General features: G+C 38.1%; 1 protein-coding gene across 1 annotated transcript in view; it reads right to left on the bottom strand.

Moving 5' to 3' along the window:
* LOC127656606 (ankyrin-3-like) overlaps window positions 1-24,386 on the bottom strand; it is a 97,502-nt gene that overhangs the window by 69,170 nt on the left and 3,946 nt on the right. The window lies entirely within an intron of this gene.

Genomic DNA, 24,386 nt, shown 5'->3' with positions numbered 1-24,386 from the left:
CTAACCCTATCCATACCCCTAAACTTAACACTCATAAAAGCCTCATAGTTTGCAGTTGGACTTTCTGTTTGCCAACCAATGATAGACAGGGGAGTGTTTGTGAAATGTACTTAATCATTATTTCTGCATTTCCATTTAGTTGCACTGTTGAAATCACACACACGCACGCACACACACACACACACACACACACACACACACACACACACACACACATTATCAGAATAAAAGATATGAGAGGGGTTATCACTGAGACACTCACACTGGGAATTCCTTTAAATGAGAGTGGCTATATTTAGTTTCCACTAACCCTACTACAACCCCCTCTCTAAATCTATACCTCAATGTGTGTGTGTCTGTATATTGGCAAGAAGATCTGGAAAGAAACGGGGCTCACTTTCCAAAAGTAACTCATCTGAGTTTGACAAGCAGAGGCTATGCTGATACATTATGAAGATAAATGGTGCTCGTATTCATCTAGTGACAGATACACTCAAGAACAGCCCACACATTTTTTCAGTGTTTCATCAGTGAAACAATCCAAACACTTAAACAGTAGTTCAAACCATTGAAGAGACAATAAGTCTATCACTCACAGCCTTGTTGTCATTCCCATAAAAAATTAAGGATGGCGCCACAGTTCACAGTGTTTATAGGTTCTTCTAAGATTTTCTGTTCATAATAAACTAAGCCCATTATCTAATGACATTTATGCTACCTATTCTGCAGGGAAAACCTCAATTTCTTGTGTGTGTGTGTGTGTGTGTGTTTAAGTGTATCTGTACTTGTATCACTGGACGCACTGTACAAATGTGATGGATTAAAAGCGCACACAAAAGATGCCTTTGCTCAGGAAGTAATGTTTACAATAAACCATTTCTGCCACACACAGAACATAAAAGACACAGAGAGAAAACATTGTGCAACTCTGTGCATGTGTGTGGCTCGCTTTTCATTTTTCCCCCTGTTATCTCTGAGTTAATGAGTTTTTCCAGTTTGTTACCCATAACTTCTTCCCTGGAGGATTCTGTATGGGAAAATAACACACACTCACACCCGCTCATAGTTTTGTCAATATTGACAATATTATCACGTTAAAATGGTTTATCATACTTAATTTCTAAAATATTGGTGCATTCAATAATACAGTATGACTGCTGATTTTCAATTGGATAAGATTTTGATTTCTAACACAAGTGTTAGATGCAAAAGTTCAATGCGAGGCACGGATGGCCCTTGATTTGGTCTGATCTCTTATTCTTGTCGTGTGGTCACAGTGGCCTTAAACAAGACTTTTAACCTCTAATTACTCCTAAGGGATTTTCTGTGCTATAAATAGGGCCTACAATGAAAGCTTTGGACAAGAAGTCTCTGCTCAATAGATAGTAAATAACTAAACCAACGCTGAAGCCACTAACCAGTGCTAAAGTTTGTGTTACATTAAAACACAATGCACATTGGAAAACTTACATGACACACTTTTCATCAAAGCATTCACACAGTGCACACACAAAATTCTGTAATAAATATTCCAATGCAACAGCATCATATACTGTGACAAGCTACCTTCACAAAATGAATAAACAACTGACTCAGAATTTCTTTCAGAAAATATATGTTTTACATTTAATTTGATAGGAAGTGAAAAAGTGACCAATAGAGCACAACTGTGTCCACCTATTTTTTGCCCGTCATGCTTCCAGAAGAATTCTTTTATTTCAGAAAGTACTTCATAAAAGAGTTCTAAGCATTGTAAAAAACTAACCAGCTCTGAGGTGAATCACAACATTTCAAACTTGGATTTGAAGCAACTACAATCCCATGAAGCATTGTGGAGGATGTAATTGAATTAAAAACAATAGAAAAATATAAAACTATTGATCTAAATCTCTTTATTATAAGTACAGAATCAATGACTTTATTGTATATAGCAAAATATTCAGATAAATAGAAATAAATAAGTAGTTTGAGAGTGTAGGGAGACTGATTCAGTTGCATCTTCTGCAGTGCATCATGGGAGTGAGCGGTCACTACTAGGCTCTTTTGCCGCGCGCAGTTTGGTGGATATTCTCCCTATGGAAAATAGGATTTTTAGCATTCAGAACCATACTGTTGTGCTCTGCAGGGAAAGAGTGTGGGAAGTTATCGGATATTGACCAGAGCTGGACGCACACTTGGGTCGCCGTCACATAAGCACCACCATGTGAAGTGAACTACTTGCCTCGCCACATCTCTGACGGAACTTCAGAATATGTCAACACCTACATAACCTCAACTTGTCCTCTGTGATGTTTCACAGCGTTTAAGTAATCTGACCAGGTCCTACTTTATCTTATCTTTTAAATGTAATATTACATTTAAACCAAATATGCTCCTATTTCCATGCACAGGAGACATGAGTAAAACACAGGGGTAATTTGTGGGAGGTTGTGGGAAACAAAACAAATATGTCTCGTGGATGACTGAAATAATATATTTTTTTTAAAGCACTGTGAACACAAATAGTGTTACTATTGTATCATTACATTTGTTCTACTCTTTCTTTGTACTTTGAGATATTGCTTCAAGAACAATGTAACAATGCAGTTTTATACAATTTTATACAGTCTCACGTTCAACAGTAAACTCTTGCAGACAGGGTTTTACTTTTTACTGTTTTCAAACAGGTTTTCCAATCACCACATCCATCTTCCATTGGCTGTAAAACAGTTAGTCCCACCCCAAACTTCTTTTATTGTGTCAATATAGTGGCTTGGCCAAACCAACAAACCATGCATAAAGTGCCACAGAGCCATAATGTTTACTTTCTTACAAAATCAACCTACAAATGCCGTTCTGATGTGTATTTTGTCTCTGCACCTTGACCTGGGACACAAAACAAAAAAATAATAATAATATATATATAAAATAATATAATATATATTTATCATATTTCTTTCTGACACTTTTGTGTCTTTTGGGAACAACATACATATCTATTTGGAGCTCTGAACCTTCATAAATGCTCCAGTTGTATAATTAATCTCAAACATGGGAATCGGAAAGGCATCAATATTTCAGTGTGGGATTTTTTCTGAACAATCTATGCATGTATAGAATGACAGTGCTACTACCACACACACACACACACACACACACACACACAGAGTTACAGATACACAAACACACACCAAGTGGAGTTACATAAGACACAGTGAGTTCTCTGGGAAACTCGGTTATAAAACATTACAGAAAAAGTCATGAAAATAGAGAATAAAATGTATAAGGGCATACCCATACAGCTACAAATTTTTGCAACAGGCTTGTGTGAGGATGACAAATATGTTACTAACTTTAAAAACAAAATGTTAAAGCACATTGCAACAATTCGCAACCACAGAGTGTGTGTGAGAGAGAGAGAGAATTTAAAAGTGAAATGTGTATTTTTATGTTAAATATGTTTTCCTTATCCCAGCATAGTTTGCAGACACAACTATAAGTAAGCCATTCGTGGGAGGATTTTGCACTCTGAAATGTGGTGCTATCAAAAAAACTTGCTCTGTTTATTTGAGAATCCCAATCAGCTCAACCTCACAACATTGGCTCAAACAATGGCGTGTGGTTTGTCCAACCAATGCAAATCAAAAGGGAGTATTCAGGGATAATATTTTTTGAATTCCATTTGGTGACGCTAGTGCAACATGATCACACGCATGTCAGCATGTTGTTTCCAAGAGTTCCAGTACACATCGGGTCCACATTATGCTGATTCTTGCATCAGACATTTATGCATCGACTCAAGTGTGTTTACCTTCACTTGTGGCACGTTGGCAAAAAAACAAAGCTACCAGTCAGTGTGGCAGACAGTGCGGCTTCACATGCATTCCCATCCTCCAACAACTGAACCGAGTCAGCATCCAGGGCCGCAGCAAAGAATTCTGGGCCCCCTAATTTTATTTTGCTCTTGGCCCCTTACCTATTAAAAAAATGCAGTTTTGAATTGGTTGCCCCCCTGGACCTTTGGGCCCCTAGAATTGTGTTCACCTTTCACCCCACTAACTATGACCCTGTCAGCATCAGCATCATTTTAACATCATCAGTTTTGGAGACACTATAAAACACTTGTGTTCTATATCAGAATGGACCAGTTGTGGTTGGTTCTGCAGAGATCAGTCTGACTTGTGATGTATTGAGATGTTGGCCAGTATAGACCATCTGGGTCAGGCACAATGGGCAGCATGAGTGTCGTTCATTCACATGACTGAAGCTGCTCTGTTTTGTTTTGAATTAAAATCCCTCCACCCCTCCTCCACAACAGTTCAGTTAGTTTATATCACCGTTCAGTTAGTTTATATCACCACCCATTTTAAAAACATAACACCCCTTAAACCTACTGTGAACATCCCGTTTGCATCCAACACTATCTGTTACATGCAGCTTGTGGCATTTTTAGATTTTAAATAATACATAATTTGGCTCATTTTAATTGTCAATCACAAAATTACAATTGGGTGATTCTCACAAAACCTGTCCAAAAAATGTCTTGGTCCTTTTTTAACTCAAAATAAAAAAATAGAAAAATAAGAAATTGTAATTTGCATGTAAAATTGACAAAAAAAAGTCAAGAGATTTTTTTCCACATTCTGATGGTTGATGTACATTAATTGAAGCTCCTGACCCATATCTGCATGATTGTATGCATTACACTGAGGCCACATCATTGAAATTGAAATTGTAAAGAATTTGTATATCATAGTAGGTACTGCCTTGATAATGCCTTTCATTTGTGCTCATTTCTATTTTAAAATCATTGTACAACAGCATCTTTTTTACTGTAATACTGTTTTATAGTAATGAAAATCATTATTGAAATGTAAATAGTAAAACTGTTAGACATGTTACAGTAATGAGTAAAAATAATTACAGAATGCAAAACATCTCAATAATTCTCAATTGAGGCTTCATTTTCTAAATGCAAAATCTAATCTAATTTCAATTTTTTTTTTTTTTTTACAATTAAATATGACGAGGACATTTTCTTGACAAGTTTTGTGAAGATCATAGATTTCCTTGTTCAGACATCCCAACTAGGAGTTTTGTCAACAGTTTCTAAATGGTTAGCAAACACGCACTACATACTTTCTCCTCTGCCTCCCTCCTCTTCTAAACCACATGCACATACTCCCCAATCTTTAATCAAAAAACTCAAAAACATTATTTATTCCTGACTCCCACATCTCACGTTCACCCAAACACATGCAGACACACTCTTGTGAAAATCATTGAGTTACAGAAGTCATTGATCTCTTAATACAGATCTTTCCCATCTCTACATCTCTATACAACAAAACACAAACCCCACAGTCAGAACACCTTCAGGAGGTGTAGAATAATACATATATCATCCATATCATAAACGTATAGAGCATTTACACACACTATAACACACCAGTGTGTCAATGTAAAGCCCTATTTAGTGGTTTAGGACAGTAGTTAACATGGCAAAGAGACTGCCAGGCAACTATAAGGACACTCTGAACCTGTGTTGCCATGCACACATTCACACTCACACACATGTCCCAGTCAAATACCCACTTATGTTACAAACACCAAGGTCAGAAAAAAATCACTAGACTTGAGCAAAGATAGAGTTAGAGGACTTGACCGGTATGAAAGTCAATATATCTCTAATAACACTAAAGCATTTTTGCGGCAGATCTCACTTTTCATGTGATGTACATACTTGCTGAAAACAGAGTTATTCATAACAAACAGCTATTCATCCTCTGATATCTGAGGACAATGAGCTCTGATCTATGCAGGATTCTGCAAACAATATCCAGAAATCTGAGCCCACAAGATGAACAGATCAGATTTTGCACTATTTAGACCCCAGTGATATCTATCAGAGCTGTGGGAGAGTTTAAATTCCTCAACATTGCAGACAATGTCAAATAGATGCCGTTCCAAACATAAATCCAACCAAAAAATTCCTTGTGTATGCAAGAACATTTGGCAATAAAGCTCATTCAGATTCTGATTCTGTATTGCAAAAATATGCTAAACAATGTTTGAAGCACAATAAGATTATTAAATATATAAAAAAAATCAGATCAGAGTAAAGCAAGAGCAATGACCCGAGCATCCTTAACCAATTCCCTATCCTCAAACCACACACTTCCCAACCATTCCTAAAGCTCATATTTAAAAACAACACACACTTCCAAGCCATTCCCAATGATTCCCAACCATGTTCCTAGAGTACTTACGGATGAAAAGCAGTCTGCAGCCTCTTCCACCACCATTTCTCCTGCAGTCCCACAGAAACCTGATCACTTACTTCTCTAGCTCAGCGGCCAGCAAGGTGCCATTCAGTCATGTGACGTGTGCAAAAATGCCCAGACAGCAGGATGCTCAAAGACACACTTCCCACCTGATGTGTGTGCGAGTACAGATACAAGGATACAGTGCTCTCTAGTACTACTGTAAACTCAAAGTCACTTTTAATCCAACCTTCTCTGTTATTTTCCTTTTCCTCTATTTTACGATCTGTCCTCTTTTGTAACTTGACCTCTCCTTCTGTGTCAAAAAAATCGACTACTCAGTTTTTCTCAGTCCACAGTCCCATTTATAGCTCCTGCCAAAACAAATCTAAAGTCCTCTCATCTCTGTCTTCCAGCAGTTCTCTTCGATTCTCTTTCTTTGACCCGTGGTATTCTCTCTTTACTTCTTTATCCAATTAGGACAAGCAATATCATTTATAGTACATCGCTGTCATGTTTTTAAGCACTCTCTCACTACCATTCTTTTTCTGTCTCTCTTTTTATCTCTCTCTTTCCATACACACGCCAAACATACAGAGGTGGGGGTGTTTGGAGTAGTGATATGAGGTGCTAGATGGTCCATATATAGCCGTTGAATCTAATGCTTTTGCTAATAGGACTATGGCAGCTACCTCCCTTTCCCTCTTTCTATCTCTCTGTGTGTCATTCTGTAGTCCCCCCTCCCTGCATACTCTCATGCGTGTGGTTTGTATTGTGTAAGTGCTCATCTGCTCTCTTTTCAGACAAAAAGTGTGTGTGTGTGTTTAGGACTGTTGGGGGTCAGTTTGTGATGGTGAATTTAGGGTTCATGGTTCAGCTTAAAAAAGGATAAAAGGATTAGGGTGCATTTCCCCCGCAAGTATTAGGGCAACCGCACTATCACATAAATACAACTCCCCGACACCCCTGACAAAGAGACGACGGGAAGTGTGTCACCCATTATGCCCTTCAGTGAAACAAGGAGCACATAGACTATTGTTTAAATACTTTGCTTGCTAGTGTTGATGTTACTGTGTGCATCTTATTGTGTGTATAGGTCTGTTACTGCTGTTTACCATTCAGTAGACATCAGCAGACATTCAAATAGACATCATTGTGTCTATTTGAATGTGTGAGGTCTCATTGGTATACTGTTGAGAGTTCATTATTTTCAGTTGTGTATTGTCAATATTGTGTCCATGGGTTTATGGAAAATGGGGGAGTGGATTAGAGCTGCATGTGAGACACACTGGGGCGAATTCATTAAACAGTTGTGCCACATTTGCACATAGTTTTTCAGCATAAAAACCTGCATCTTATTCACTAATCACCTGCAAACTAGTAAAAAAAAAAAAAAAAGAGTTCACACAAAAATGAAAAATCTCTCATCATTTACTCACCCTCATGCCAGCCTAGATGTGTTAGACTTTCTTTCTTCTGCTAAACACAAAGATTTTTAGAAGAATATTTCAGCTCTGTAGGTTCCAAAACTTTGAAGCTCCAAAAGCACATAAAGGCAGCATAAAAGTAATCCATTTTCTAGACTCCAGTTGTTAAATCCACTTCTTCTGAAGCAATAATAGGTGTGGGTGAGAAATATATTGTGGTAGTGGAGGCGTGGTTGAGCGCCGGCTTGTTAATGGAGAGCGAGATCGGGATATGAGAACGGTGAGGATCATCACCTATCAATGATTGTCTCTAACAGCTGTTTGCCATTGCAGTGAGAGTGGAGATGGAGTTAAATGTGAGCCAGATGGCAGTAGAGGGGAGAGAGAGACCCGCACTCACACCCGCTGAGCCTGTGTGGCATGAGAGTGGAGAGGAGCAGGGAGAGGGACAGGGTGAACTGTTAGGCTGCGCTGACTCCACAGCCAGGGAGCCGGTTTTGGAGGGGGAACTCCCCACCTCCGGGGAGGAGGGATTGGATGGGAGGACACAGATAGGGTAGAAAGAGGAGGCAGAGGGAGAGAGAGAGAAAGAGAAATGAAGAGGGGAGCTCGCCGGCCCCCGGAAAGGCTGCCAAAATGTCCTCAGTCAGCTGGACGGCGTCATCAAACAACGCAGGGTGATGGCACCTGACCCACTCCGCAGTTCTCCTCAGCAAACGGGAAGTGATTTGCTCCAGTACCATCAGCTCTATCACACTCCCGACGTCGCCATCCTCCTGGGCCATGACCCACCTCTGGCAGGCAATGCAGAGCAGATGAGCAAACACAAATGGTTGGCTGACCTCCTCTAGCCTCAGGGAACGGAACCACTGGTGGTGTTGTATGCCCGACCCGCTGAAGGATGGTCTTCTACAGGTCCTCACAGACCAGGTGAGTTTCCACTGGAAGCAGATCAGTCTTGAGTTGTGACTCCCTGGAGAGCAGCGGCAGTAAACGAAGCGCCCATTGAGACTTCCGCCAGCCGGAGGTGGTAGCAGCTTGTTCAAATAGCCTGATGAATGCCTCTGGCTCATCCTGGGGTCCCATCTTCATCAGCTGTAGATAAGACAGGTTGCTGCCTCCAGGACCACGGCTGAAGATCGATCCTGGGACACCACGCACCGCATGCCCACCAGTCCTCTAATTGGGTGAGAGCAGTTGCTGTTCCTGAGCCAGGAGTGCTTGGTGAAGAGTTTCTTGAATCTCCACAAGGGCAAGGATGGCTTCACCCAATGGGGAGGACTCCATGGCAACAGTCTTCCTCCTTATATTCCCGGGTTTCGACACCAGTGTAAAGGAATCAGTTTCTTGGCGAGGGAAAGGAGGAATCGAGAAAGGTGAACTTCAACTCAATATGGTATTTATTTACACAAAAGAAACACTCAGGCTCAGCAGGTGTGTGCGGGTCTCTCTCTCTCCCCTCTACTGGCATCTGGCTCACTTTTAACTTTTTCTGCTTTATGGTGCTTCAAAATGTTGGTACCTACTCACTTGCATGAGCTGTAATATTCTTCAAAAATCTTTGCTTGTGTTCAGCAGAAGATAGAAAGTCAAACGCATCTGGGATTGCATGACTGAGTAAATGATGAACTATTCCTTTAAGCAGGTGCAATCGGTGCTTAAATAGTGCTGCGTCTTGATCATTTAATTTAAGTAACTATCATTCCTTTCTGCACAAATACACCTCCTTTCTATGTAAGTTAGCTTCATTGTAGATTGTGCTTCATTCACAAAACTCTTTGCTATTTACCTGGTGCAAATAATGTCCTACTGGTAAAGTCAGAGGAAAGCAGGCAGTAAAATGTAATTTTGTTTTTAAATAAATATTTGTGTACATTTTCCACCAATAATGTCAGCAGTAATTCATCAAATGATGACCAAATGATAGGGAAGACCATTATAAAATATAATATTTTCAGATGCCCAGTGTAGTCCAGCACAATTTGGTGCAGGATACAGAGATGATTCAGGTGTCTGGATAACAGTAGTGGAGTGATGCTGTACAGTCCTGGTAGAGTGTTCCCAATTGTGGTAGGCTGCTGCATACTATATAGCACACAAAATCGGCCCATAAAATTGGAACTGTCTCACAAAAATTGTGTTTAGCACAAATTGTGTGGGCATGTTTGAACCATTGCCTGATTTGCAGAATTCCATTAGTGAATCAGGTGCTAAACCAGCGCAGACAGCACAGGCCAATAAAGGGCAGTGTGTACATCTGGAAAGCTTATATATATATATATATATATATATATATATATATATATATATATATATATATATATATATATATATATATATATATATATATATATATATATATATACACACACTCACCTAAAGGATTATTAGGAACACCTGTTAAATTTCTCATTAATGCAATTATCTAATCAACCAATCACATGGCAGTTGCTTCAATGCATTTAGGGGTGTGGACCTGGTCAAGACAATCTCCTGAACTCCAAACTGAATGTCAGAATGGGAAAGAAAGGTGATTTAAGCAATTTTGAGCATGGCATGGTTGTTAGTGCCAGACGGGCCGGTCTGAGTATTTCACAATCTGCTCAGTTACTGGGATTTTCACGCACAACCATTTCTAGGGTTTACAAAGAATGGTGTGAAAAGGGAAAACATCCAGTATGCGGCAGTCCTGTGGGCGAAAATGCCTTGTTGATGCTAGAGGTCAGAGGAGAATGGGCCGACTGATTCAAGCTGATAGAAGAGCAACTTTGCCTGAAATAACCACTCGTTACAACCGAGGTATGCAGCAAACCATCTGTGAAGCCACAACACGCACAACCTTGAGGCGGATGGGCTACAACAGCAGAAGAACCCACCGGGTACCACTCATCTCCACTACAAATAGGAAAAAGAGGCTACAATTTGCAAGAGCTCACCAAAATTGGACAGTTGAAGACTGGAAAAACGTTGCCTGGTCTGATGAGTCTCGATTTCTGTTGAGACATTCAGATGGTAGAGTCAGAATTTGGCGTAAACAGAATGAGAACATGGATCCATCATGTTGGTGGTGTAATGGTGTGGGGGATGTTTTCTTGGCACACTTTAGGCCCCTTAGTGCCAATTGGGCATCGTTTAAATACCACGGCCTACCTGAGCATTGTTTCTGACCTTGTCCATCCCTTTATGGCCACCATGTACCATCCTCTGATGGCTACTTCCAGCAGGATAATGCACCATGTCACAAAGCTCGAATCATTTCAAATTGGTTTCTTGATCATGACAATGAGTTCACTGTACTAAAATGGCCCCCACAGTCACCAGATCTCAACCCAATAGAGCATCTTTGGGATGTGGTGGAACGGGAGCTTCGTGCCCTGGATGTGCATCCCACAAATCTCCATCAACTGCAAGATGCTATCCTATCAATATGGGCCAACATTTCTAAAGAATGCTTTCAGCACCTTGTTGAATCAATGCCACGTAGAATTAAGGCAGTTCTGAAGGCGAAAGGGAGTCAAACACAGTATTAGTATGGTGTTCCTAATAATCCTTTAGGTGAGTGTATATATAAAAGCTTTCCAGATTTACTGTATATACTATGGCACATTATTCATAACATTATAACATCCCTCACATTTTAAATCTCACATTTTAAAGCAGATTTCAAGAGGGAATTTCTTTTTAAATTTATACAAACAAACTTCATAATAAAATAAACATTTTGATTGTTGTTCATTTGCAAGCTGACAAAAATCTAAAAGGTTGAGTCTCATGAAGAAAATACTAAATGTTGATGGTACTAAAATGGGCTTCATTTTTGTTTATTCTTTTGATTTTGGGTTCAAATATGACCTGGATTGGTTTTATTGCATTTGCTAAAAAGCTGCTTCTTTATACACCTCAAATACTGTTTATTTTTTAATTTATAAAAATTACATATTTTCTGATACAGATCTTATTCTATAATCTTCTTTTGTGTGTGTGTGTGTGTGTGTGTGTGTGTGTGTGTGTGTGTGTGTGTGTGTGTGTGTGTGTTTTTATGTATGCTACTGTGGTTCCTGTTACAAACAGTATGTACATACAGGCATGCACACACTCATGCATACAGCTTGATTATGCAGAGAGGCATCCCATGAAGCTTTGGGGTGCATCATACCTGTAGGTCTCCTTGTTTGAGAATGGTGCTGTTGCTATGGTAACAAAGGAGGAGGGGAGAGAGTGTAAGATCTGAAGGAGCTCAAGATGATCGGTAACCGTAGTGATGGTTTTCCTCATTGACCTCTACCTCATAAGTCAATCACAGGGAGTGTATCACAATCATCGGTGTCCCTCTCAAGTACAGAATCACAAAGGTATTCAAAAGAGCTATGCAGACTTTTAACCCCTAGGCACTGAAGGATTTACAGCCTATAAGAACCAGGGTAGATTCTTTCATTCTAGAGAGAGAAAAATAAGATTTGCTCCTACATGTAAAAAGAAATGTCAACAAATGACATTTCTTTCAGTCACCATTAACTTTCATTGTATGGGGAAAAAAAGATGCAATGAAAGTGAACTGTGCCCAAGGCTCTCGGTCGCTAACATTCTGCCTAACATGTCCTTTTGTGTTCCATGGAAGAAATAATTGTTGGGTGAATATCCCTTTAAAATAATGGATACATTTTGAGAATTAACAGAGCATCGATCAATTTAATTGTTTTGATATTACAATTGTTATGTATTTTATATGCTGAAGTCACATGCAGATACACTCATAAACCGCTTTTATAGGATCAGGATACAGCTATGTACTTGAGTATACATTTCCACTTAGTGTCTGGGTGCATGTTTATGTTTAAGGATGCTAAGGATGTTTGTGTGCATTCACTGTGTTTGCTGAGTATGTGAAATGTAATGCTTGTCAGCAACAGTACTCTAACATGTTACAGTCCTCTACATGTAACACAGAAATGGCAGGAAATTGCTTGTAATAAACAGTGCTACAGACACTGAGTGACACTGGAGTGACTGCAAAGAAACATCACAATGACATAATTTGCCTGATATCCGGACACACACTGGACCCTAGTGGAGAGATGTAATACTACTACTACTACTACTACTACTCACTCACTCTCTCTATCTAACTCTATCTCTCTCTCTCTCTCTCTCTCTCTCATGCAAATAGATAAATATAATCATCCATACATGCATCTGAACTCTACTTTTTGTTCAACCTGAATGAAAATGTACATGGCAAAATGATAAGCCTGTGATTTAAGCCAGTGTTTCATTAGAACAAATACTAGTAACCAGATGCTTTTCCGTAATTTCTGTACTGATTTGCAGGAAAATCAATGGAATTCTGCGGAATGGATTTAGTTAAAACATGTTAAACAGAGAAGCGAGTATTACACTCTTATTATAAGATGAAAGTAACAACACAGGGGTGAAGGACGTGCCCCCTTTGTGAATGATAGGATGTTTTTTCTGTGGAATTCTGTTGGCACAGATTCTGTGTGGGTCTGCTAATGACTTGCCAAAAGACACAGACACCTGTTAATGAGTTGTGTCAATAAAAATGTGCATGTGTTCACTTTTCCAAATATGGATACAGCATTGGATTATGCAGTAATACAATACCCAAGACTAGGCAAGTGAGATTATGTCTACAATCGGTCAAGGAATTAATCAATCAGAGCTGTATTGGATAGTTCAAGTGAGTACAGGCAGCTGGAAGCACTTTAAATTCTAAAATGTTCTATCTGAGGGCCAGCAATTAATGTGTGCCAGCATGCATGAATTTGCGAGTGTGTGTGTGCCTCCTGGGGCAGAACAGCAGTGTGCGACCCAGAATTATGCTTCAACAAGGCACTCATCATTACAGTCTCCAGCCATCCTCCAAAACCATAGATGACAAAACAGCAAGGAGCAAAATGTGAAATGCACTTCTGAAATGTGTTTGTGTGTGGCCTCAGCACCCAGGTGCAGTCAGTCTCCAGATGGGGAAAAGTACACACGTTCTGTTATCTCACTATAGTCAATGTAAGCTCATCTGTATATTCTCTGATAAGTATATTTTGATGACTTCCAATGTAGTCCTCAAAATCTGTCAATTTATAAAATAAAATAATATAACTAAACATAGAAGAATTTTCACTATGCCTGGATTCACAAAACTAAGCCTCACATGTTGCAATTTAAATGTATTATTTCTGAGCGCACCAGACACATGCCCTTGACACAAATATCACTCGTTTATGCCTAATTTATGACAACAGTCTATTGTTATGTAAAATTCCTTGGTAGAGATAGGGCTGGGAATTGACAAAGATTTCCCGATTTGATTCACAAGCTCTCGAGTCAATACACATTCATATGTGTACATTTATTTAGTTTATAATATATATATATATATATATATATATATATATATATATATATATATATATATATATATATATACAGTATATATATATAATATATATATATATATATTCGTTTTTCATCAAATTGGTCACATTTTAGCTTTTGAAAATGATTTCCATCAGTTAACATATTGAAATTACATATATTATGTTGCATATATATTTTTGTTAAATTTGTATTGTTTACTTGCATAATTTGTGCTTTTTACAAGTATTTACAGTGATATACAGAACAAGCGCTTAATTGGAACTGTCTCTTTAAGACAGGTGGCATCAGCCAGTAAGTGCATATAACGAGATATGCATCATTTCTTTAGCACGTACATGTGTGATAAAGTTCATTAAAAGAGACATTATTCAGTGACATACAAAGAGAATTCCATCAGAGAAATAACAGTGGTGAAGGATGAGGCTCAATCCAGTTGTGAGACTGAGTTTAGCTAGATTTTCACTGGAAAACTGAAGTCCGATAAGGAGGATAAGCCCATTTTTTGCCATTAGGCTGGTAAGAAAAAGTAAGTGAAGATTACTGAAATAAACATTAAAAGAAACATTTTTAAAGTGCTTTTCAGGCTTACAAGTAAAATATACAATACTGTAAATCTGGATTAAGGAAAGCAATAAAGGAACTAAATGAGAACAAGACCGTGACAGTGATGTAATGTGGAAGTGTTTAATAATTTGTGAAACAAGACGGAGGAAGCGAGTGAGAACTGAAAAGAGTGAGTGAGAGAGAGAGAGAGAGAGAGAGAGAGAGAGAGAGAGAGAGAGAGAGAGAGAGAGAGAGAGAGAGAGAGAGAGAGAGCGCGCATGCTGTGTGAAATTTCTGTAGGCTGTTTTATCATGTGCACACTTGATGAGTCCTGGGGGTCACAAGCATCTAAAAACACTGTAAACCATTCATGGAATTGATTCGAACTCATATTTTACTGTATTATTGATTTATTTGTATTTTTTTTAACAGAGAGACCAATTCTAGAAGGATAGCTGCTTACACATCTGCAAATTCTCTCAACCAACATCATCAGGTGTCCACCTGGGATACTTTAAACAGTATTCAGGTTTCCCACCCCTTTTGACCAATACATTTCCTTGAATTTTTCCATGACCTTTCCATGCATTCGTCATTGCTGCATACAGATTTGTAAACATAATTTGAATCATTTAGACTGATTTAGGAAACAAATCAACTAATTCATTAAAAGGAAACGACTCAAAAGTGTGATGTAATGACAAATTGGATATTTTTAGGGCTTGCGAGAAAGTGTTACTCCACACAAGAGCAATATTTAGATCATAAAATATTGAAGAGCAGAAAAAACGTATAAATATTATGTTCACGATACAAATTTCCATGAATTTTGAGATTTTAGTATTTTCCATGTTTCCAACATAATTTGAATCTCCCCTGACATCTAATTGTTTTTCATACATTTTCATTATATAAATAATGTATAGTAATTAAAACAAGTTTTAAATAGCTTTAGATGAAACGTTAATGCCAAGTACCCTGGAGTCTAATGTAAACAAATATAACCCAGTATAAAAGCTTTGGCAGTTGTGTTGTTGTGTTTGAGTGTTTGCCAAGATTTACCCAAATACAGTATGCCAGCATAGTAGCCTTGACTTAAAACCTGTCAGAAACCTTTGAAGACAAATTTTTGTTTTGCGTTTAAAAATAAGTTCTGTTTACTCTACACATGCTCTGTTTCTAATACTATTCAAAGGCAGAATAAAGCATCAAATCTGTTTAAATGCTCAATGAATGACTGTCACACAGTCCTCCATTTAGAAGTGTGTGTGCATGCGCGTATGTTTGTGTGTTATTATCTGGCACTCAGACAGTAGCAGATGATACAGGAGGGAAAGGCCATCTGCCTGTATTACTCCCCCAGTGCCCTCGAACAAACACCCACATACACTTACACAAATAACACACTCCTCAAAATATCTTAAATGTACACACATGCTGTTTGAAGACCATGAGCTCAGATATTGCATCAGTTAGTCTCTTTCATCCTTTTAGCTAAATAAATCTATAAAAATGTAATCGAATGACACTGGCAGACCCTATGTCAACTCTCTAGTGCTCCAATATCTTCTAGCTTCTGTTCTTTGATTCTAGTCAGTCTCCAGCACGGAGTAAGGAATTAGCTATTGCTGTCATCACTTAACATCACCTTTAAAATTCTAAATCTTTCTAAAACTCTATCATTCAGAATCCTAACACTATAAATCCCAGATGTTTAGCAGAAAAATGCTGTAAAACAGTTAGTGTAGCATTCCTCTGCATCATTGTAACTGATTTTTGTGCATAATTTAATCAACCTGGTCTCAAAGAATATTCTTATACCTACATTTTTACTAAATCATTTTTATGCAGCTCATTGTACATTTCCTAGTGACATAAACACAAGAGATGGTAGAACAAAAGGCTCTATTTTCGTGACCGCGCTAAGCTTATCCAATTTTTGTGAGTGTGCTAATTCTAAGCGCAATTTTCGTGCCAATGCAAAACATGAGTGGCCATGGGTGGGAGTGCGTTCTCTGTCTGTGGGTGTATTTTATTTTGATACATCCTGAGAAATAGGAAAATGACAGGGGTTCTCAAATGTTTTTGTCTGCGGAACCCCTTTGTCCTTAATTATTTACTGAAGTCCCCCCTGATAATTTAAATAATGTAAACCTTAATTTGACATCTTTGTACTTTATTTTTCTTATTGTTATATTTTAATGAACCTTTATTATATCTATTGTTCTTTTCTTATCATATTTATATTTTAATTTACATTCAATTCTCTTTCATTTATTTTATATTAGGCATTTCTGTCCCAATCAGGGATTGCACTACAGTCACAGTAGTAAAATTTACAAATAAATAAATACATAAATAAATAAAACTTCTCAATTGCAATTTTTGTTTTCATTTTCCTGAAAATGTTATAAATGAACATCATTCAATTTGTGTATGTGCATTTGATATCTCAACATGATATAGCCAATATTTACATTTGCAATCATTAAAAACGTCTTTAAATTAAAGTAACATAGCCAGGGCTGTAGCAACCATTACAACCTGGGGTATGAGGGGATAGGTCCCCCTTACTTCTAGAAATATTTTTAGGATATGATACATAATATTTATATTTTTTAGGAAATTATACATTAGCCTAGTGTATATTTTATGTTTCGGCAGCAGTGCAAGGAAACCGTAGGCATCTGCTTAATGACGCCTTTAAGACCCATCAGAAGCCTCCAACAACCGGTCGATTCGGCAGTGAACATTACAGCCATCATTGCTTTGCAGGAGTGCAGGGCAAGCAATTTCAGGTTAATGAAGGTTCGTTTTAAAACATGATTGCGTTGCTGATAATGAAACTAATTATGTTTTGTCATAATGGAGAGTAGTGTATAATTTACTTTTGCATTAAAAAGTGCAATTTTCTCACCGACAGTCATTTGCATGAGAGTGCACACACTCACAGGGTCTTCTTCACACATGCAGCACGCGCAGAGAGCTGATAGTGTACGTGCTCTCATGCAATCGACGGTGAGAACATGGCACTGAAGCACAAGGTTGGTTAACAGGAAAAAAATATGTGCTTGTTTTAATTTGAATTCTTTGTTGTGTCAAATTATGTACAACATTTGGAATTATCAGTCAATGTTTTTAAAAATCTGTAAATTACAGAAATATTTTTGTATGCATGCTCTACAAGCCTATACACTCTCTTACAAGCACCCTGGGGTTTCCTCATGAACTTACAAGGGTTTGCAAACCCCCGTTTGGGAAACCCTGCACTAAGACATCTGAGAACCATGTCTATTGTCACCACAAAGTCTAAAGACAGTTCATGCATTTGCAGTTTGGAGATTCCACCAGCAGGTAGTAATAAAGTTAATATCTAATCTCTGAAAATACAGTGGAACATCAAATTACAACACTGTCATTCACTGTTAAAACTAGCCATGATTGTGAGTCAGATCAATATGATTAATTATACTTACAGTACATTCTCTATAATTTAACGGAACTTACATTCAATTAGTTCTAATGAGGACCACATTATCCATGTGTATATAAGGAGCATGTCACTGTCATAGAGATATGCCCGACAGACAACAAGGACTCAATTAATGCGCAAAAGAGTACAAGTCTATTTTTCTATTCTTCTAATGCATCACATACAGACTATTTATACTACAAACCACTTACAAATGTGCTGTCTTCATTTATATCGCTGGTGCTTGTCAGTAAATGGAATATATTACAGGACACAGATGTTGCAATAACCGAAGAAGAACCTTAGAATTCATTTGAACTTGACCCAATCCATTAGCGCTTTGCGCATGAGATTCAGCCAACCCGTGATTTGCACCTAGACTTAGCAAATGCTTGCACGGAAATACCTAAACTTAATGGCCATGCCAACTGACTTTGCTCATAGGACATATAGCATAGTGCTGTGCTTAAGTTAAGCACTCTTAAAATAGGGCCCAAAGCCTTTTTTTTTTATTCACTTTCACACAAATCGTGAATAAAATGACAGATTATCAGTTTATAAACACTCACTTTTATTCTGTTTCTCAAGTGATGCCATTTTAGGACATCAAAACACTTTTACTATAGAGCATGATTTGTAAGGTGTTCAATTTTAAAGTTTACTTTATTCAAGTATGATCAAGTTACGTGGTAGCTCAACTGATCCAGTGTTGCACTTGCAATGCTATAGATCTGTGTATGAGTCCTGAAAAGCATGCAGGTCGACTTGAGCTGAAAGTGACATAGAAGCACTATACAGGTTTAGTTTTAAGGTTAAGGGTAGGGAGGTAGGTTTTGTTCATTTAAAACTCGATAGAGCATTAAAGTCCAATTGAAGTGCCTTGATGAGCGCAGTTTTCTTTGACCTATTGACGTATTGAAGTTAGGGGCAGGACATGTCGAAAGGCTTATCCCTTTTTAAAAAAAAACAAAAACACACTCACACACACACACACACACATACATATGAGTACACACCAGCCACTTTTCTTGCATCAAGCTCCAGCTTTTGCACGTTCTATTTAGAAGCCATCCCTATGACCTATTCCCTTCAAAGACAAATATCATCCACTGTGAGTTTTTCAGAGGGCTGAAAGGTGATAATGGTCATTCACAACTCATGCTTTAAGCAATTATTTTTGGAAATTATGTTTGGAACAACCCTACAGCATTGACTGTACTCCCTTCAATGTGCTCTGCGAAGGCATCATCAACGCAGGTGAGAACACACCCATGTGCGCTTAAGAGATGTAGGGGAAGGGGGCGTTTTCGTTCTAGAAAGCATCTGATTGGAAAAATGTCCTCAGGCTCTGTGTGACGTTATGATTTTGCATGGTTTTTTTAGTCGGAATAGACTGGGTTTCACTGGGGGTTTTTAAACTTAAAAAACGAATCTGTTTGGGACAACATCAAAATTGCTTTTACCTCAGAACTGCCGCAATACATGTAATGAATCACGTAATGTCATTTTACAAAAATGTCACCACAGTCGTGTAATTTTCATGTGATCAAGCTACATAAAGCACAATAATGATGTATCATAAAACCTCAAAAATATATTAAAGTATATTGCAGCCAAATCCACACATAAATGCACGCACACACACACACACACACACACACACACACACACACACACACACACACACACACACACACACACACACACACACACACACACGTTGGTCTACCTATCATTATGAGGACTTTCCATAGACATAATGACTTTTATACTGTACAAACTATAGATTCTATCCTCTAAACCTAACACAACCCCTAAACCTAACCCTCACAGAAAACCTTCTGCATTTTTACATTTTCAATAAAACATTGTTTAGTATGATTTTTAAGCGATTTGAATTATGGGGACACTAGAGATGTCCTCATAAATCACATTTATAGCATAATAACCTTGTAATTACCAGTTTGTAACTTACAAAATTGTCCTCGTAAATCACAAAAACACGCACACACACACACGCACACACGCACACACACACACACACACACACACACACACACACACACACACACACACCTCTGTTGAGTTTACAGTAAAATAATATTACAAAAGAAGACAATCTGGCTGCTACACTCCGAATGTACCAGAGCTGATATTACAAGACACTCAGAACAAGATCAATAATGAGCTGATGCTAATAGACCATTATCAGACAGACCTTTGATTGGCATTTACAGGACAGAAGCAAATGTTATCTATAAAGTATTACAGTGCAGAGGGTAGACATATCACACTGAGAAAGAAAGAGAAAGATGGACAAAGTCATGGCAAAGATTTCACTGGTGCTGTTTTAAACAAATGCAATGTATACATAGATTCCTAAACAGCAGGGGTTCATAATAAAACAATAATTCTAAAAATACTGTTCACAATAAGATTATAAGGCTTTAAATAGACTTTCAAACAATGCCAATGATTTCTATGACCAGGTCAAAACAAACATGTGCACATAAACATACATTTAAGTTGAAAGATTTATATTAAGTAGACATTTAGGCCATTTTCAATGCAGTGAAGGTATAGCTACATTTAATCAGTATGTGTTTTCCCTGGGAAATGGAACCATGACCTTGCCATTGCTAATACCAGCTGAGCTACAGGAACCAAGTTAAACTAGGAACTCATTACAGGTAGGTCATTAGCACAAAAGACTAAAAGACTAAACAAGACTCCTTATTAGTTTGTTGGTTTCACCTGTCCCTTGTTAACCTGTTTGATTTATCTCTCTTTATTATCTCCCTGTGTTTGCTGACAAACAGACAGACACATATGTAGTTAATTGCAATTGTGCATCTGCTTAAAATAAATTTAAATAACTTGCAAATAAGAGGGATGCAGAATGTTGATGCAAATTCATGAGTCCTTAAAAGCAGTCTCTGAAAACCATAAATACTACAGCAGAGACCCTTTCCAGTAGGGAAAATAGCAATAATATAACCAGAGAGAGAAAAAGAGAAAAATACAGTATAAAGATGAGAGACAAAGTGTAAAATAATGAAGAAATCTATCCTATAATTGATGGCCATTTTATCATACACAGACACACACATACAAAACAAAGAATTTGGATGGATGAATTGGTAATGATGAACCCTCTCCAACCAAATCACCCTCTTAATCTGTCCCACTATGTATTTCTCTCACTCACATTCTCTCTAGATCGACCCTCCCCCATACTATTTTTTCTTCATTTGTGTGTGTGTGTGTGTGTGTGTGACAGAGAGAGAGACACTATCACATGGGTTCTCTCAATAATGGTGTAGAGCAAAGCTCATTCATCACATTGTCCTGCCACATGCATGCATGAGTGTTTGTCTGTGTGTGTGCATATGTGTGTGTTTGTATGTTTGTGTGTGTGACTGTGAATACAAGATGTAGTGGCTCCACAGTGTATGAGCACTCACTAGGAGCAGGTTAAAAAAAAATTGAACCCCTTTGACCTTTTCATTCCCAGTGCAGTCACAGACACACACACGCACAAGCTAATACTAAACCGATATAACATAGATCTCACTCAAAGTGTGAACAATACTATACAACAGTTCCAGTCATCGAATCTGATTGGAGGAGAGGTGTTGCAAGAGTGCTGATAAAGGAGTCATATCAGCTTTGGGACACTTCACTATTTGTATCACTCTGCTTGTGGTTGTGGTGTTCCAAACTAAAGTGTAAGAACTGCTAGATGTGGGGATTTTGATACATCCCTTTGACGTTAAAGATTTTAGCCAGCAGGTGGCAACAAAAGACCATCTTTTATATGTGTATGCATTTATGAGTGAGTTCAGTTGGCATTGAGAGAGACTGCATTGTTAGTCAATGCATGTGTTACATTGACATCATAATGTTTCCATCCAGAAAGTTCTACACTTTTTGAAGACTATAAACTATCCGAACTATTTGTCCAATGCCAAGTTCATTTTCAGAAAACTAGCTTTTGAACATTTTAAAACTTTAAATATTTTAAATCTAACCCTCTCGGATTGCATTTGCTGAGCCTCTTCACAAAATGTAAATTACATTATGGGGCTTTTACGCATTTTCACTTTATCGATAACAAAACAGCTCAAAAAGTGGATGGAAACTAGGTTATTGTCTCTCACTCCATGATTGTTTGGATTACTACCATACTATAGCTGAGAAATAGAGCTAAATTAACAGTTTCAGCAATACTGCTGTTCAAAGAGTAATGAAAGATGGAGTAATCAGACACGCTCAGATCACCTACCTGATACCCAGAGTTTCCGAGTTGGGAGGACACACAAACTATCAACATGGCGGAGGAATGTGTGTTTTTTGTGTCAGTGTCAAAGTGAGTTCCTCAAGAAATATACAAGAATGAACTCTCGCACTATGTTTTCACTCTGACAACAAAAGATCTGAACGTGAGTGAAATATCCCTTCACGGTCGCTAGGATGAACAGAGTTAAACTTACAGCTTTAGCATAACTGTTAATCAGTGCTTGGGTGTCACGACAGATGCAGGTAATCACACACATTTGGTCTGTCTCTGTCTCTCTGTCTGTCTTTTTCACACAAACACACACACATTCTTGTTACTCTCTAATAACTTGTTAGAATAGATTTTTATACAAGTCATCACACTAAAAAAAAAATTAAATAGACAGCCCTAGTTGAAATATTTTTTTTTTGTTGTAATCAACATTGTACCACAAATACTGATTAAGCATTGAACCTGAAAAATTCATTTAAAGGCTAAAACACACTAGAAACTTGTACAACATTACAAACACATATGATGGTATCAATTACATCTCTTATCTGTAACATCTCCTTGACAGTTTTGATGTATCATTTAAACAATGTAACATCTCATAAACAAGATTTTTCTTAATGATCATTTGTTTTATGATGAAAGCAAGTATCAACAAATGATCTTCGAGTTGAGCTCAAACTTGATTTGAATATCTTTGAGAAACCAATAGTTTAAGAGTAAATCCATGAGAGAGTTCTGTATACTCTGTCCTGAAGCAGATGTACTGAACCATCTAACCTTCATATGACCTCTGCCAGTGGCAATCAGCTGGTCTCTACCTCTCTCTTTCCTTTCCCTCTGTTCTCTTACTCTATCCTCTGCAGCGTCCATTTCTGTAATAGAAGATGTGTACATTCCACCAGCTGTAAAAGGGAAAGATAAAAGTTCTAAGGCCGCAATGACCCAGCATCACACTTCAGTGTTTCTCTTTCTATCTTTCCTCCCTTCTTTCTCGCTGACTCTTTCTCCTCATCTTCTACTTGATATCTCGGAAATGTTAAGAATTTTTTTACACAACAGATACAAGCACACATGAATACACCAGTGTACACACAATACAGGCAAACACACATGAGTAGTTAACCTCACAGTGAAATGGACACCTACTTTGCCCCTGAGAGATGAGGCCTTTCATTAAATCACAACACCACCCTAGGGACTGATCTAAGATCAGGACAGTGACACTCAGGCGGCCAGACTCGCAAAGCACAACAGATGGTTCATTGTTCCCATGGCAACCCTCAGCATAACTTCAGATGCTGAAATCTATGTTTTTTAACACCGCTTTAAATACAGGAGATAGAAGCTCTTAAAATAATCCCAGATAATTCAGAGCTGCATACAAACTACATTGGTATAATAATCAGATAGTAATGCTATTTTGATATACAGTACACAGCATAGTCAAAAGTATGTGGAACCCAAACACCAGACATGGGGACTTGTGACTTGGTGACTTGGACTCGAGTCGACTCGAGTCGCTATTTTTATGACTTGTGACTTGACTTGACAAAAAATAAAATACTTGAGACTTGACTCGGACTTGGAAGTTAAAGACTCGGGACTTGACTTGACTTGAGACACGAAGACTTGAATGACTTGAGTGTTAATCACATCATGTTTTCAGTTTGAATATAAAATATATTAATTATTTAAAAAAATAAAATTGATCCAGTTGGAGCACAGGCTGAGAATAGTTTTGTCATGACTGGATCACGACACTATAGGCTATCATCAGCCATGCCCTCTCGTACCTTACGCACTCCACGCCCACTTAGATCAGATAACACATCAACATGTCAGCCGGAGGGGTAACGTTACCGAGGGTCATCGCTTTCGGCTTCAAAAATTATTATCAAGATGGCAAAAGACGAACAGCGCTTTGCAAGACATGCAACGTTAAGATCGCGGACAGCCAGACGACAACCTCCAATTTCGTCCGCCATTTGAAGAGCCATTCTGCCCAGTAAGTG

Source organism: Xyrauchen texanus, chromosome 16 (genome assembly GCF_025860055.1).
Source record: "Xyrauchen texanus isolate HMW12.3.18 chromosome 16, RBS_HiC_50CHRs, whole genome shotgun sequence".
Lineage (NCBI taxonomy): Eukaryota > Metazoa > Chordata > Actinopteri > Cypriniformes > Catostomidae > Xyrauchen > Xyrauchen texanus.
This window is presented reverse-complemented; position numbering and strand designations above follow the sequence as displayed.